Source organism: Coptis chinensis, chromosome 9 (assembly GCF_015680905.1).
Source record: "Coptis chinensis isolate HL-2020 chromosome 9, ASM1568090v1, whole genome shotgun sequence".
Lineage (NCBI taxonomy): Eukaryota > Viridiplantae > Streptophyta > Magnoliopsida > Ranunculales > Ranunculaceae > Coptis > Coptis chinensis.
In genome coordinates this window covers 51,501,102-51,517,531 of record NC_141464.1, presented here as the reverse complement: position 1 = coordinate 51,517,531, position 16,430 = coordinate 51,501,102, and the positions used below count along the sequence as shown (strand labels likewise).

At 37.2% G+C, this 16,430-nt stretch overlaps 1 long non-coding RNA gene across 4 annotated transcripts in view; it reads left to right on the top strand.

Annotated features, from left to right (window-relative positions):
* Nucleotides 1-2,834: 2,834 nt before the first annotated feature.
* Nucleotides 2,835-16,430, top strand: part of LOC147476562 (uncharacterized) — a 36,695-nt gene continuing 23,099 nt past the window's right edge. The window contains exons 1-9 of one of the 4 annotated variants that reach the window (XR_015209092.1): nucleotides 2,835-3,449; nucleotides 3,582-3,630; nucleotides 5,956-6,059; nucleotides 6,429-6,500; nucleotides 6,816-6,887; nucleotides 6,997-7,067; nucleotides 7,580-7,651; nucleotides 7,734-7,799; nucleotides 15,083-15,237. This is a non-coding gene — a long non-coding RNA (uncharacterized LOC147476562). Of the gene's footprint in view, nucleotides 3,450-3,581; nucleotides 3,631-4,750; nucleotides 5,119-5,955; nucleotides 6,060-6,428; nucleotides 6,501-6,815; nucleotides 6,888-6,996; nucleotides 7,068-7,579; nucleotides 7,652-7,733; nucleotides 8,645-8,740; nucleotides 10,502-15,082; nucleotides 15,238-16,430 lie in introns of those variants that run through there. The other 3 variants (XR_015209089.1, XR_015209091.1, XR_015209090.1) reach the window with 3 other exon arrangements.

The window sequence follows — 16,430 nt, the reverse complement described above, 5'->3', positions numbered from 1 at the left end:
TATATGAGATTAATCATTACACATACCACTAGCAAGTATTCATAGGAATCCTCTCATTTGATCTCCTACTTTCTAGACTTGAATTGCTTCACTATCTTAGGATGATCTTTCCTAAGATGAAGTTGTGTTTTCTCGTAGTCACAGAAAAAACACCCGCAAGCACAACCCACATATATGAGTCCCAAAATGTCATCCCAAAACTCTTTCGTATAATCCTCAAAATATTTCTTTTTTGTTTTTGGCTAGTGACTTTACCTTTTTCATAATTGCAAGAGTAGGCTCAATTTCTCCAGAAGAACGCTCTTGGATTCTTTTGCTTCTTTTTGGCTTTACAGTGGACCAATCCTCTGAAGACGTTTCATGCTTCGACCTGCTTTTAGGCAAGTGGTCATTAAATATTTCTTCCTCATAATATGATAGGTCATCCATATCATCTACCTCATCATTTTCAGCAACTAACCCTTCATACATATTTCTTTCTCTTCTATTGGGTAGTTAGGGAAGATGAGTAATCCTATCTTGGTGACTATGGATAGGTGTAACCATAATGCTTGCCTCAAGAACTCTTTGGTCCCCAATAACACCACCTTGCACCTGTGCAATATCGGTTTCCGTATGTGTACATACCACTATACCTGGTGAGATCAAATAAAAGTTACTCGCAATTGCTCTCTGCAAATGGGGAGGAGAGTTCACCCTTATGTTAGATTGTACTCCACTCAATCTAATTGGTTCATTGTACTTTGGAGTTTGAGGCAAACCCTGAGAGATTGGGGTTTGAATATGACTACTGTGAATCACCATAGCAGTTGAAACTACTTCTTCTTCACTCACACGATTATTTGTCTCTGTATCCACACCACCAGGAGTACCTTCATCGGAGTTTCTTTCTTGTCTATGAACCCCCCACTGGGCTTAAATTTATCTCCGTAGCCACAACAGCGGGAGAAACAACCTGTCCTTGAACATCCACTGGGAGTTCATTAGGTGTGCCACTGGCTTTCCCTCTCTCTGCAGTAACCCTAGCTTCTAGCCTAAGATGGGTTTACTGTATTTGAGTTTGTTTTATATGTACATTTTGTTGTAGCATGCTCAAATTTATTGCATTTTACACAAGAAGTAGGTTTCCATGAGTACTCCACCCCAACTGTAACCTCTCTTCCCTCAACCTTAAGATTAACAGTACTTTGGAATTTGTGGTTAACAGTGATCACAAGACATGCACGAGCAAAAGAGTATTTTCCTTTGCACTGTAGCGTCGTCCATAAACAATGGATCCCCTACCAGGCTAGCCACATAAGAAAGGCCATCTAAGGTCTATAAAACTTTAGAAACATCACTTAATTTTACCCATATAGGAACAGTAGATTCCTTGTTTCTTTGTAACTCAACTTCAATTGACCAAGGTTTAAGAATAAAAACTATACCTGCAATGAAGACAGGACCATCAAGCACCATCTTTCTATCCTCATTGTTAGTGAAGTTGATGTAGAACAACTTCTTGTGTGGTAATCTCAAATCCGGCTTTTAGCTTCCACGTTTTGGTTAGGTAATCCTTTACAAAGGGAAATGAGAGTCTTTTATCTAGAAAATACCCAGCCAAGTACTCATCCCATTGTTGCTTACCTTGTTCCACAATATTGCTAGGAACTTCAGTCACTCCATCTTGCAGTAATGGAGAAAAACTCTTTAAGGCACTTGTTGTTCGATTCGTACATGCACCACTGAAAAGAGAGCTCCACGATGTTGTTGCGGTGTTAATACTACTTGCCTGATTACTAGCCATGTTTGAAATGCATTAATTTAGCGACCACCATTCTACAACTTGATAACATTTTGTGCCAAAATTCAATTAACCACGTCGATATGCTGTCTTTTAGCATGACAATTCAGTGTTTTTCCATATAACTCAATGGTGCGGCCAATTCTAATTCGTTTGTCGATATTAACAGTTTAGTATTGTGTACTATTCGTTAATTATTCAGAATTTTGTGAAGTGCCAACTATAATACTAACTGGCACAATTGCACAAAGCACAATCATTTCAGCGACAAACTTCCAGGCTGTTTATGTTACAATTTCGTATGCCCACTTAGATGTAGAGCCCGACTATTTGTTAATTGCAAGAGCATTTCTGATGATGGATAGTCAGTCATGTCCTATACAAGATATATAGGAACAGGGTTTTTAAGGAATCATTTGGGCGCGCCAGAGTTTGACTTTGAGAAGGTTTTGACTGAATGCACATATTCCATGCTTGAAGACTAACAGATCGATTCACAGAAAGTAGGAAACTTTGTGTGTATAGATCTAGATCACGGCAATGCTAATTGAAGATTCATCATTCAATATATCCCATGCTCAGCAACTTTCCAAGCAAGTAAGGCTACGAACAAGTACCTCAAGAAATCCATACGCAGGACTGAACAATAATGTAGAAATTATAACATGAAGAAGTCATCCACCTGTAAACAACTATGCTATACCACTACCAGCTGAAAATAACAAAACTTTAGGGGAAGATTCACCGGCTTCCAAATAGATAAGACACTCCTTAGGCCTTACTAACTCCATTGGCAGATCTAACATTTTGAGAACACATAAAAAAGGTCCAATGATATCCATGGGACCATGGAGTTTATGATTCCAAATTCTGTTTTCATATCAATGACTTTAAAAAATGGAAATTCTGAGTCTGACATGTGAAACCATCATCCAACTGTACTTGCAACACATCCTACCACTATGATTGGAATGGAATTGACATTACTTAACAACAGCTATATAGAACATTATGCATTCTGTAAACATAAGACTAAGAAATGCGCGCAATATAGGCAAGATTAAGGAACTTGTACTTATTTCGATCAGAGATACATACATACAAGTCAAACAGTAAAAGAAGAATTATGTGCGGTCTTAAAGATATTCAGAGCATAAGCAAATTATGAAACCTGTCACAAGAAAACAACTTGTCGCCATTATACGGAAGTATAACTTCTCCATTTTTCATAAGATTATGTAAACTACCTCAGCAGGCACACTCCATGAAAATTGGGCGATGGGGAAGTATAATGAGATTGGTCTGGGGCTCGGGGAATATAACCAGGTTCCTCTGGTGCAGTGGAAGATTCCATGGTGCTTTCATCGCTAATCTTATATTATATATAAAGCGGATACCGGATTTTCCCATTAGTTCCCGTATTCTCGGTTTTAGACCAAAGTTTTAAATCCAAAGAGTTTAGAAGGGGAAAAAAGAGTTTTGGTCTCTCCCTTCTATTCCTTTCCTAAAACTCAACGAATGTACGCACCGTTCCCAAATTTAAGCAAACAAAATTTCATCTTCTAACAGAACTGCCGCCTTGTTTCTTCACACCATCACAGAGACAAAAAACTCCATGTCTCCTTTTCTCCTTCTCACCCCGGACTCCTCAAACTTTCATCAACGGGTAAATCTCTATTTCTCCCCTTCTTTAGTTTTTCCTTCTTCTTCTTCTTTTTCTTCTTTCTCTGTCTTTTTCATTATGATGTGTCTTATTTTTTGTTTGTTAATTTGTGGAAAAATGTCACCCCAACTTTAGGCAATGACTTGGAAAAGACACCGCATGGAAATTGAAACTTCAAAATCAGGTAATTTTTCAACTTCAAAATTGAACCTGTTCATTTTGGATTGCCTACTTATGTATCCTAGATAATCTTTTTGACTAAAGTTTCTGAAAATAAAAATAAAATGTTCGTCTCCTTCTTTATCTTCGACGCCTGTTTTTTATTTGCTGGGTATTATCTTCAACACACCTTTTTTTATTTATTTTTTTTTTCTTGGTCTCTTGAAAGAAAAATCGATCAGTGCGTTTTCACTTTTTTGTCAAACTCAAAAACTCCACCTTTGAACTTCCAATATCAATTGCCCTTCCATCTTTCTCTGCAATTTCCGCTTACGACCAATTGTACTTTAACGATCAAGTGGTATGGTATGCATTTCTCATCCTTTTATTGTTTGATTTTAATTTATGTTTGAGTTTCTATTTCCTAATATTTTTTCCATTTTTAGTTTTTATTAGCATAGTTCACCCCCATCAGCGTTGATTTTATCAGGTTAGGAGTTCGACAGTCTAATTCTTGATCCTAATTACCCCCTTATGAGTTATGATTGTGTTTGTTTCCTTTAAATGTTTTTTACTTTTTAGGAACTATATCATGTATAATTGACCAATAATTTTTCTTATTTTATTTATTTTTCTGTTTTTAGATGCATGTCTATGAATGAGTTATTTGACACCATTGCTTAATTAACTACACAATTTTTGGTCTATTTCTTTTCAATCCTGTAAAACGCTTGCTTCTTCATTTTTTATTGCTTGAGGTCTGTGATTTTTCTTTGGAGGCACTGTGAAGTTTTGGTTCACCTTAAAACAACACAAAGTTTAAGTGGGTGAGAGTTGACTATTTGACACTTCACAATTCGGGTTTTACGGTTTTGCTACTCCTTTTGTTTCCAAGGTGTGGTAGGCACCTAATAGGTGATGCATGTACTTTTTCCCTCTTGCAGTGACCAGAGTTATATCATCCTTTGCATAAGAAAGTGCATTGTATATGTTGCTGCCACTGGTTTAAAAAATCGGTCTCGGTCTAGGCGCTAGGGGTGCCCAACCGACTTGCCTAGGCCCTAGTTGTTTAAAAAATCGGTGGACTGACTAGGCGGACCTATTAGGCGGGCTAGGCGGGTCTAGGCGGCCCAGTCAAGTTTTTTTTTTTTTTTTTTTTTTGAATGATTAAATGTCGAAAAATAAAGGCCCGTGTAGGCTTAAGATTTGAATGAGTTTAAAAGACTTAAGTCTAATGTAAATTATATGCCACTATAACAAAGAATATGTTTTTATATGAAGTCAATATTTCTCAACTATTACGCATTTTTGTAATAAGTATCTTTGTTTGTGTTTATTTTTTGAGTTATGGTAAATGATTTTCTTCATTTCTTGTAGTATATTTGTGTATTACTATATATATTAGGAAAAAAAAAACCGCCTAGTGCCTAGCCCGTCTAGGCACTCCCACCGCCCGACTACCGCCTAGTGTTTTTTAGAACATTGGTTGCTGCCATTGACTTTACTTTACTTGGTACGTTCATATGAATTTTATTTTAGTTTCCCTTTTATGTTGTCTGACTTCCAATTATATATTGTTTTATTCTCGTGTAGGCTTTAAGTATCATCTTTATTACAATGTTTTCAAATCTTCTTCATATTTAAAAAATAAAATAAAAAGGAAATAGTTTTAATTATGTATAGGCATTTTGCTTATATTTGTCTCTAGATATGTAATTGGTTGTGCGTTAACCAGTTTCTCCTAAAGTCCTAAACACCAAATGAGAGTGATCTTTGTGTACTCTTTTTTTGTGCCTTCCATAAACTTATCATCTTTTTCCGTGAGTATTGAAGAACCATTATGCAATTTTTAATCTATTTGACTTAGTAATGTATTCTTTCTTATCTATATTTTGATTATACACCAATACCTTCTCTACAAAATACTTTATTTCACCATTTAATCTTAGTGGTGGTTAATGAAAAATTGATTTTGAATATTTTAGGAAAGCATACACGAACATTTTGAATATGTTTAATGGTATCATTTAGTCCTTTACCAAAGCCAAGCTTGGTGCAATTTGGACATGAAATCGTTCCAAGTAGGTGTCCTTTAATTACCTTTGTTATTCTCTACAACAACGAAGTAATTGTTGTTGTTATGTTTTTCTTTATAGTACATATTCATCATTGTTTTTTAGTTGGTTTGTTTTTACAAGTAATCACAAACACAATTTTTTAGCTCTAATATAGAGACACACCATACTACTTTTTCTTTCGTTTACTTATTTCATTAGTTCTATATGTTTCGTTACATTTACGTATCATTTTTTTCATTTTCTTATACGCATGCATCTCTGTCTAACTCCAGGGACTTAGAGTAATTACATGTTGATTGGATAAGAAGAGATGTGGCTCATAAAACAGAAGTGTTTCTAGAGGCCAGACGAGACGTTGCTCATTACCTCAATTGAGGTATACTATTTTATTTAATTTTAATATTTTTTTATGTATTTGTTTGTGTTTTCTTTTAGACTACATATATATTCAATTTCGTAATTTGTTTTAACATGAAAATTGGAAAATACATGAAAACCCCAAACACCACAACTTTATTAATTTTGACTTAGGGTGTATTTGTTATGGTTATGAATGCTGGTTAGTGAGCCGCTTCAGTTGAATAAGAAAAAAACACTACATTTTTGGCAAGACTGACTCGCTTAGTTAACCAGTGGTAGCATCCAACTCAACTTGCAGGGGTGCACTACTTGGATTGCTTGTTGCCCCCCCACCCCAAAAAAAATAGTGGCTTTACTGACTGATAATTGGCTCTGTATGTTCCAGACATTTACAAGGAAGCTCTCTTGAGGGGCCTATACCTGCAGGAATTTCTGCATTGACTAGCTTGAGTGATATGTAAGTATGTCTTTCTAATTCATTTTACTGATAGCAAATCGCTAACCTCGATGAGTACATAAAGAATCTAAGCTGTGACTTCTACCCAAAAGTTGCAACACCATAATTGTGCAACTTTTATTGCAAATTTAGGATGTTAAAATTCCAAAGAAATTTGCAAATAACACTCTTGTCTGAAGTTGTAGTTTCCATTCTATGTCCCCAAAAGCAGGAATTTATGGAGACCACAGGAGTTGCTTTTTATCCGCAAGTACTTTTAGATACTACTTTCGGATGTCTATATGGTCAAACGATTTACTTTTATATAATGTGCAGGAGGATTAGTGATTTAAAGGGGACGGGATTTGATTTCCCACAGTTGAGTACAATGAAATCCATGAAAACATTGTAAGTTAAACTTCTTAAGATAAACACTCCATTTTTTTCATTTTTAAGATATTCTCTACTGCCATATCTTTGCTTTGATTATATCCTAAGCTCTGCTTCTAAAATGTAGGATACTGAGGAATTGTATGATTCATGGAAACATTCCTGAATATATCGGGAACTGAAAAAACTGAAAAACCTGTAAGTCTTTTTACTTTATTATCCGAATAAATTTTGGTTTGCTTGTCTGTTGCTATGTAGATTTTTGGCTATTATTCAATCATTAAAGGGTCTGAGTTGGAGGTTGCAAGGAAATATGTATATGTACTACTTCAACCAGTTATCGATCCCACTATATAGGAGGGTTGAACTTCTACTAGAAAACTTATAATATGTTAAATATTAATGTGGAAATCCATATCCCAAAATCCTTAGTCCCTATCCTGAGAATCTAAAGTAAGCCATGGTTACACAGTAAATCCACATCCCTGTTACAAGTTTCAATCTACTTTAAATGAAAATATTAATCTCTAAAATTTTTATATTAACTTCTGTTATAAAGAACCAATTTTTTTTCTATTACCATAGCCAAACCAAATGGTATATCAGCTTTGTGCACCTGTAACATTTGATATAACCAAATTTCTTTTAGTACGAACTGTAGCTTTATCTCACATGCATTTTCGTGTGTGTGTGTGTTTTGTTTAATGCAGAGACTTAAGCTTCAACAACTTGATTGGTGAAATTCCAACATCTTTCGCAAATTTAGTAAAAGTGGACTTCATGTAAGTTGATTTTCTAAAAAATTGTTACTGGCACCTTATCCTCATTAACGTCAGTGTTGCACTTTTTGTTTTTCCTAATTAGATATCTGACCCGGAACATGCTTACTGGAGCTATACCTGCATGGGTCTTGGGAAGAAATAGAAATGTGTACGTATATATCCTTAATATTCATGTCTTTATTTTATTTGTTACTTTGCATGGCACTTGAAATGATTTCAGGATTATTTGGATTGATTGTTGATTGGTACAGAGGTCGGTCGACTTAGGCAAACTAATTATCACTCTTTAAGAGCTACTCTAAACTGTAGACTCGGTTAAGTTCCCCAGCTTAGTTTACCTCTGTAGTTATTTAACTTAAAGTGCCTATCTGAGTTTCTATACTTAGGGTACTTTTAGTTTCTATCAGCTCTTCCAACCACTTGAGCAATCCCCTTTAATCTATTATTTTTTTTTTTTTCATTTTCTATCCTTGGATGTTATGGTGTCCAGCAAAAGGTAGAAGGTGCATGCTTGAACAAGTATACTTTCCTCTTATGTTTTTAGGAGTTTCTTATGTTGATTTAGAACAAAATGACCTTACATGGTGACTGTCTTACATGGATGTTTCTTATAACAATTTCACATGGGAAGGCACTGGTCCAAGAGGATGTTCTAATGGGAATGTGTAAGTCTTCTATGTTTTCAAAGTCTGATTTTTGTTACATTAACAATGGATTGTGACTCTGAAGAGGCCAATAGAGTCAATGGTGTCGCGGAGTATGGGATACGGACTATCCTTTTAGACTGAACAAAATGCAAAGATAGGTGTTGCTGCCATTGTGATTAAACTTTAAATGATGTTGAATATGTAATCACTCGAAAGAAGTCATTGGAAAGCCAACATCCTTCTCAACAAATGCATCATGGCATCGATACATATTGGCATCGCTCTCATCAATGCAAGATACCTACAACGAAGAAACATTACTCTTGCGCTTTCTACGCTGGGAAATGTGAGTCTGTTTTGTCCACTTTTACAATTATCTTATTATTTTCTGTCTGGGACCCTGCCCTGCCCTGGCTGAAACCTTCAATCCTCTCATAATCAGGTTTGAATTCGTTAGACATCACTATTGCCATGAACTGAAATGGGTCACTTGTTTGCTTTATGAAGTGAATTAATTTATTAAGATTCAGGATCATTGGAGTTCGGAGTACGCCAGTTTGGTAGGTTCTGATTTCTCTCGGTAGGAGGAACAGGATTAGTTTCTTCCCCCATTGCGACGAATTCATACCAATCTTTGTGGACCCATTGCAGTTACAAGAGGCTAACACCATCTCAGCTATCTGAGTTACAGGAACTACTAGGCCATGGTATGATGTGATTAAAAATGACTGCAGGTTCACCCTGAATGCCAAGTCTGGTATGGCCTGCAGTTTCATATGGTAAAGATTTGATTATCGGTATACTTGACACTGGCATTTGGCCAGGGGGCAGTAGTTTCAATGACAGAGGAATGACACCAATGCCAGAGAGATGGAAAGGTACCTGTGAAAATGAAACATCATTCATGCCTTCCAATTGCAACTTCAAGCTCATAGGGGCTCGATCCTTCAGCCAAAGGACTTCGATTATGACTCGCCAAGAGACTTTGGAGGCCATGGAACGCACACATCCTCAACAGCTGCCTGTAACTATGTAATCACTGCAGCACATTTCACATATGCAAAAGGAACATCAAGAAATTTAATGGAAGGCAGTTTAAAAAAAGATTAAATATGGACGTCACTGAAATTAATCTCCACGTACCTGCAGCATTTTGATCCAGGTTGGTCAGATAGTGGCCGCCACTTGGTTCATCGCAGAATTGCCGGTTTAGCTCCAGGCTCATTGTAGATGTTCACTGATTTTAGCAGGTGTTTAGCATTATTCTGATTCTCTTTCAATTTAGATAGGATCTGAGGTTGCTAGATTATGATGAGGCCTTACTTGCGCGCAGAAGAAGCGTTCAGAGACAAAGATCGGAAAGGTCGTTACAGAGATGTTATCGGGGCATATAGGAGGCCACTGTACTTTCTTCAATCCATTCCAGCTGGTGCAGCAGAGACTTCCTGGTCAGAACATGCTGCAGTTCAACATTGAAAAGTCTTGAGAAGTGGAGCGTCCTGCTATATATCTTTGCTTGATTTGCTATTGAGTACTTAACAGTCGTATAATAATGAAGTTTCCCTTTGTTACTACGATCTTGCAGAAATGGGAGTGACTCCTGTTCTCTTTGAGCAACAAATACACAGAGATGATTGGGAAGGTCTTGGCCATGTGACTTATGTTGCAAAAGGAAAATATAGGATATCCGTTGCTGCAGATGAAAGCTGCCGGATTGGGGTTCAGAAAATTATGTTTCATCTATTTTACTGCTCTAATTGGCATCTAAGAGCATCTTTAAGAGTGATATCAACCTAGCACAAAACATCAAATTTTCAAAAATTTGGTGTTTTTTCAACTTCAGGAGAGTTACATGTTGATGAAAACACCAAAAAAAACACCAAATCGGCCAATATTTGGTTCCAGGTTTGATGTTGTAGCAAATCACTCACGCGGTTTTCCCAAAACCGCGCGGTTTTTTCAACACCGCGTGGGTTTGGGCTGCTAAATGGGCTTCTATGTCGCGGTTTTGGCAAAACCGCGTGGGCTTGGGCTTTTATGGGCGCAGTGTTGGCAAAACCGTGTGCGCTTTTTATGAAAATTAGAACTGTGGTGCATAAAACTTGAAAAATTATGAGTTTTGCATAGAAGTTAAGAAATTAATAATTGTGCAATTGAAGAAATTAAGAATTGTGATTTAAAATCGAAAAAAATAAAGAAATTAAAAACCTATGATTATGATTATGATTATGCAGTCCAAAATCTATGATTATGATATAATCATTGATAAGCACCCAAAACTGTAATATTAAACCCCGAGAGACATAGCATTTTGGTCGATTATGTGTTTAATAATCATGTAATAATTATATTTTTGTACTTTTGCAGGTTTCCGCATTTAAAATAAATATAATGATAAACGCGGCATCGAAGCACGGGAATACTGGAATATTTGAAGTTTCCCACTCAACCCTAGTGAAGCCCAACAAAGCCTGACTAGAGCTGAAGTTTCCAAAAGAACAGGACCAGTGCAGAACGGGTCCACATATAAAGAAGCAGCAAACTTCCGAAGCTCAAATCGGATAAATCGGGGTGTCGACGTTGGCTAGTGAACTGCCAGAGCGACAAACTCTACGCAAAGACAGAAAGTTGTAAAAACGCCAAAATTGGCGCCACCACTGGACAAACTAAGTGGACCCACTCTGCAGGCCCAGAAAGCATGATGAGTTAGCATAGGCAGGTGGCAAGTGATGGTTTTAATTTGGTGCCACCTCAATATATAGAAGATTATCGCACCAATTCAAACCCGGTGGTTTGAATTGAAATTAGCTAAAGGACGAAACCTTAATAAGGTAAAAGACAAAATTAAAACGGATAAAAAATCAAAGTTTTGAATGTTTCAATTAGCATAAGGCCAAAACTCAATTAAATCATTCACGGGTAGCCTTCATATATCAGCCTATATATATATGAGGGGTGGCCTTCATATATTTTCCTTCAGCATTTTATGCTCTAGCTTCCGCTTAGCAGTAGTTAGTTTTAATTCAGCACTTACATTCCGTCATTTACTTTCCAGCAGCTTAAATACTGTAAGTCATTTTACCCTTAATAACAGTCATTTCTTTTCTAGTTTAATTCTTGTCCTGCATTTATTTACTTAATGTCTACAACAAGTTTTATTATTCCTTCAATGACCATGAGCTAATTCCCCCCCTCAGGGGGAGGGTTATGCTGCTCGTGTGAGAATCCGGATTGACTCGTTAATATTCTAGAATCGCTGTTTAGGATTTAGGCATAGATTAGACATCCGGTCCCAAAATGACTGAGACTGTACAAATTTAGAGTGCTGATGCTCCAGAACAGTCTCGGGTGCGACCCAAAATGTCTCGCGCATGACTCTATGGTGTCAGTCAGCTCTCCAATTTGTCCAGCTGATGTGGAATCGAGTCAGGAGCTGAAATGATATTCCAGAGATGAAATATTAGTTCAACTCCTTATGCTAGTGTGATGCGGCTCAGAGATGTGGGCATGCGCTAGGGATCAATACTCGACATCGTCTCCGAACACGAGACGAATTAGAGATGTAGTGATGTGGTAATATAAACTGTTAAAAAATGATTCTTGCATGAGTATGATTAACTCTCTCCCTGTTTCTCTATTTTTGTTTACCTATATATAATCGTCGTAGTAATTTACATTATTTGCATTACCGTTAATTTAATTAAAACCAACTAAAAAACCTAAAATCCTACTAACCAAAAGTTGTAATTCCGGGCCAGTTGTGAACCTTTTCTGAGCCCTAAGGTCTGGACGATCCCTTACTCGACCTATCTTACCAAACCCACGTGAGTAAGGTAACTTGATTAAAACGTACGACTATACGGACATTGGACTTTGGACTTTGGACTTGGGTCTTTGGACTGTGGACCTCGGACTTAAGAAAATAAGTAACTGAAAACAATAGACGTGAATTATGAACATTTTATCAATCATATAATATCCAAAATGATCCAAAACCTATCATATTACATCAAATTTATTTAGCTATCTTCTTACGCCCCTTACCACTCGATCTCTCTCCTCTATCTATTTGGATATTCCTAAGCTACTCCTTTAAGTTCCTAACCTGAGAATCAAGATCTTCTCTGTCTGCACGAAGGTTAACTACCTCAGCCTGAAGTTCCTCATATCCCTGATGTTGTTGCGTGTACACCTCCTGAATATCTTCGTACACTTTTCGAGTCTCGTCATATGCACGTTGGGATTGCTGATATGTCTGAGAATATGCCTTCTCCCTTTCTTGGCTATAATGATACACGACAGTCCTCATCCCATCAAACATACAAATCTGGTTCTCATATCTTTTCCGAATCTCAGCCTAAAAATCCAAGAAAATACATTGTGAGTACATATTATATATATAATTAATAAGAAAAATAAAATAACTAAACTCACCGTGGTATACTGATCAATCTGCGGCTCTAACTCATGGAAACAAGCACGAGGCACCTCAGGAATGGAAATGTAATTAGCCTCCCCATCAGGTCCACACACAGCAAACATCTGAGGATTACTGGTAGACACAGGAGCTGGATGATATGCATTCAGAGGTTGTGGGTTGTAAACAGGCTGTGGTGGATGAGGAATACGTAGCTCACATCTCATCCCTTCCAGGCCCACAAACTCGAAGTTGCTAGCCCGACTAACAGGGGGCAACAACGGACCCATGGAGACATGGTTCCACCATCTATAATACTGATCAGCAGTCTGCTCAACAACAAAAGAAGACGCATCTGGCCTAGGACCACCACTGGCATGAACTTCATGAACTTGAATTCTACCCCACGACTTCACATCACTAACATCTGGCATGGGAGCACATGGAACTCCATAACGTCTAGTCATCTGCCTCCAACATCTGTCGCCACAAAGACCAAACCATACGCGTCACGCGGCGGCAAACATTAACTCGCGGACGGACAACACACAAGCATGTTGCACAACTGGATCGTTAAAGGCAGTAGTCAAACGCCAAGGTCTCCACTCAATAGATGACAATGATCTAATATCAATCTGAGTACGAGCCATACAGACATTATTTCTAATCTGCCCCCTGTTACAAGTCAAGTGAGGCCCTGACTAACTACCAAATCTAGTGCGAGTATCAGCAATCATGTCTATGTTAGGACAAAGAGTTCGAAAGTACTCATAAAACCAAATCTCTAAAAGTCCTGTGAATCCTGCAATTTGAGGACTTCTACTTCCGAATGTCTGTGAAGCTTTATCTAACGCCGCTATCAATGTGGCATATACTGAGCTATCCAGGTCATAATCTCTCATAGCATGCAAATCAGATACATAAGCATAATATCCTAGTCGTATTGTAGAATGACCATTGGGAAGCGGAACATGCCCAATAAAAAACATCAAGAAAGCCCTAACATATACATCAGCACCCAAATACATCAGCACCCTCACTACCAGGTAGAACAGTCAAAGCTAACTCCGCTAGCTTAATACCAGAAGAATCATAAGCATCCGCACCCAAAGGAGGAAAACTCATAAGCATACTATCCATATTCTCATAATTTGTATGAAAAGGTATCGGTTGACCTATACCGATACTCAACCCAGAAATCATAGTGAAGTCTAGTGGTGTGAACCCTAACTCCGCACAAGGGAAATGAAATGTATGAGTTCTACTCCACCATCTTTCTACTAAAGCTATGACCACTGCCTAATCAGCCTTCTCATAATCTACATCAACCAAAAGACCCAAAGGTGTATACAAAATACTATCTCTAATATGTACAAACTCATCCAAACTCTTAATAACCTTCCACCACTCTCTAACACCATGTAAAGCCGATCTAACTCGGTAGTCAATAATATGCTGATATTATGAAAAAAAATAATGCGTATAAGATAAATAATTAATTGGTCCAACTCAACTAATTAATATTCAAAATATTTAATCAAAACTAATTAATTACCTGAGTATTAGGCACTGCTCTCGACACGTGTTTTGTATCACGTGTAGAAAACACAACTTCCATATCAAGTGCTTCTCCAGGTGCAAATTGCCAATCGAAGTCGTTCATCTGATACTCTAGTACATACAGATGTCTATCAGTCGGCGCGACATCCTTGGGTTCTTCTCCCCCACCGTATTGTACTTCCTCGGGTGTTTCTCCCCCATCGCCAATGTCATGTGTGTACTGCCAATCATCACCGTCGAAATGTTCAAAAGGATCCATATAAAATTTCAAGAGTTTAGGTAGGTTTTTGTTTTTTTTTAACTAAGGAGAGGGTTTTATAATTGTGAGAAGAGGTGAAAGTGACTGAACCGCGCAATTTTGGAGCTGTTTATATAGAAGTAGCACGCGGTGTTCTGAACACCGCTCGGTTTTCTGAAAACCGCGTAGGCTTGGGCCTTTTAGTTGGGCTTTAGTGGCACGGTTTTGGCAAAACCGCGTGGGCTATATGGCGCGGTTTTGGCAAAACCGCGTAGTTGCTTGGTGAAATTTTGATGTTGCTCCTAAAGTTGTTTGGTGTTTTTTTGGTTCAAAATTTTGGTGTTTTTTTGGTAGCTCTCCTAAAGATGCTCTAATAGATTAGGAATTAGGAATTAAACTCTATACAAAACTATATTGTTGTCGTCATTATTGATGTATGATACTGGGACTTCATTCTGACATACATAACACACTGGACTTTGTTCCTTCACATGAATTCATGCAGTGATAATTTTAATCAAATCGTTTTCACATGTTGGAAATTTAGCACTGACACTCATTTTCTTCAGAGAACTGCAAGCTCCCATCCTTAAGCCCACTACTAAAAAAACAGGTTTTCGCCACGGTCAGAACCGGTGGCTAAAAGTATAAATTTCGTGGCAAGAAGCGTTTTGCCACAGGAAAACATTTAGCCATGCCCGAGGCAGTACAAGGTGTGGAAAGAAGTTTTTTGCCACGACATTGTGCCACCGCGGCAAAAGAGTAGACATGTTGCCGATCATGCCATGCTAAATGTTTATTAAATTTGAATTAATTATTTCGCTTTTTAAATATCAAAATACATTTGCCTTGAGTGGTGGCCGCTACAAAAGGATGCCTAATTGCCCACGACGGTGGCGGCAAGAAATTTTGCTTCAATTACTCACTAAATTTGTTTTGTAGCAACTGACCGCGGCAAGAAGTGTTGCTTCACTTTCTTTCCGCATTTTTTTTGCAGCAATTAGCTTTTTATTTTTATTTTTATTTTGAAACAAAATTTAGCATAAACAAACCAGACTATACCAACATAAAATTACGATAGTGAATACAAAGTTAAATTTCATTCCACATTGAAACAAGTAATTATGAAATATACTATATAATATAAACCAACAATTTTTTCCTTATATTCTTAAGAGTAATTAGTCTAGCAAAAAACATAAAAAACCACAAAATAACTTCACTAAAAATCCATCATGAAGTACAAAAGTCAACCAAGTACAACCCTAGCTACTATATATCCAACCAATAGTACGTATGGACCAAAATAAAAAAAATCCTTGTGATGTCGAAACTGATCGTGCATATGCAGCCCTACAATATTTAGCCCAGCCTCCTCGATCATCAATTCTGCAAAAACAAAAGGGATACACATGAAAGAGGGGGAATTAGCCATCTGTTAGACAATTAAATGGAAGAAGAAAATTAACTTTCGAAATGTCTATGAAACAAAGTTATGTAGATTAGTGGTTTAGAAGGCACAAGTAGAAAAGAAACATCCATGACAAGAAAGCATGTTTACATACCTGACTGATACCGCCTTCGCAAAATTGGCCATTTGTTACCATATATCGATCTTCTGAGCCTACACATACCAATCAATGATTAGATTGTAGCCATGTCCAACATGTATCAAGCCATGAACAGAAAAAAATAATAATAAGATATATAAACTAGCTAGTGGCTTTAGCTCATATTACCTTTTCTTTGTTCGAGAGCATTTGGTCCCCTGTACAAAGCTTACATTAGAACCAACACACATATTCTGAATGATAATCAATAGGGTGATATCAGGTGCAAAATGAAGAAATGAATTTCTCAAAATTCAGATATGCTGCCCAAAAAAATAATGCCCCAGTTTAACTTCTATATATTCAA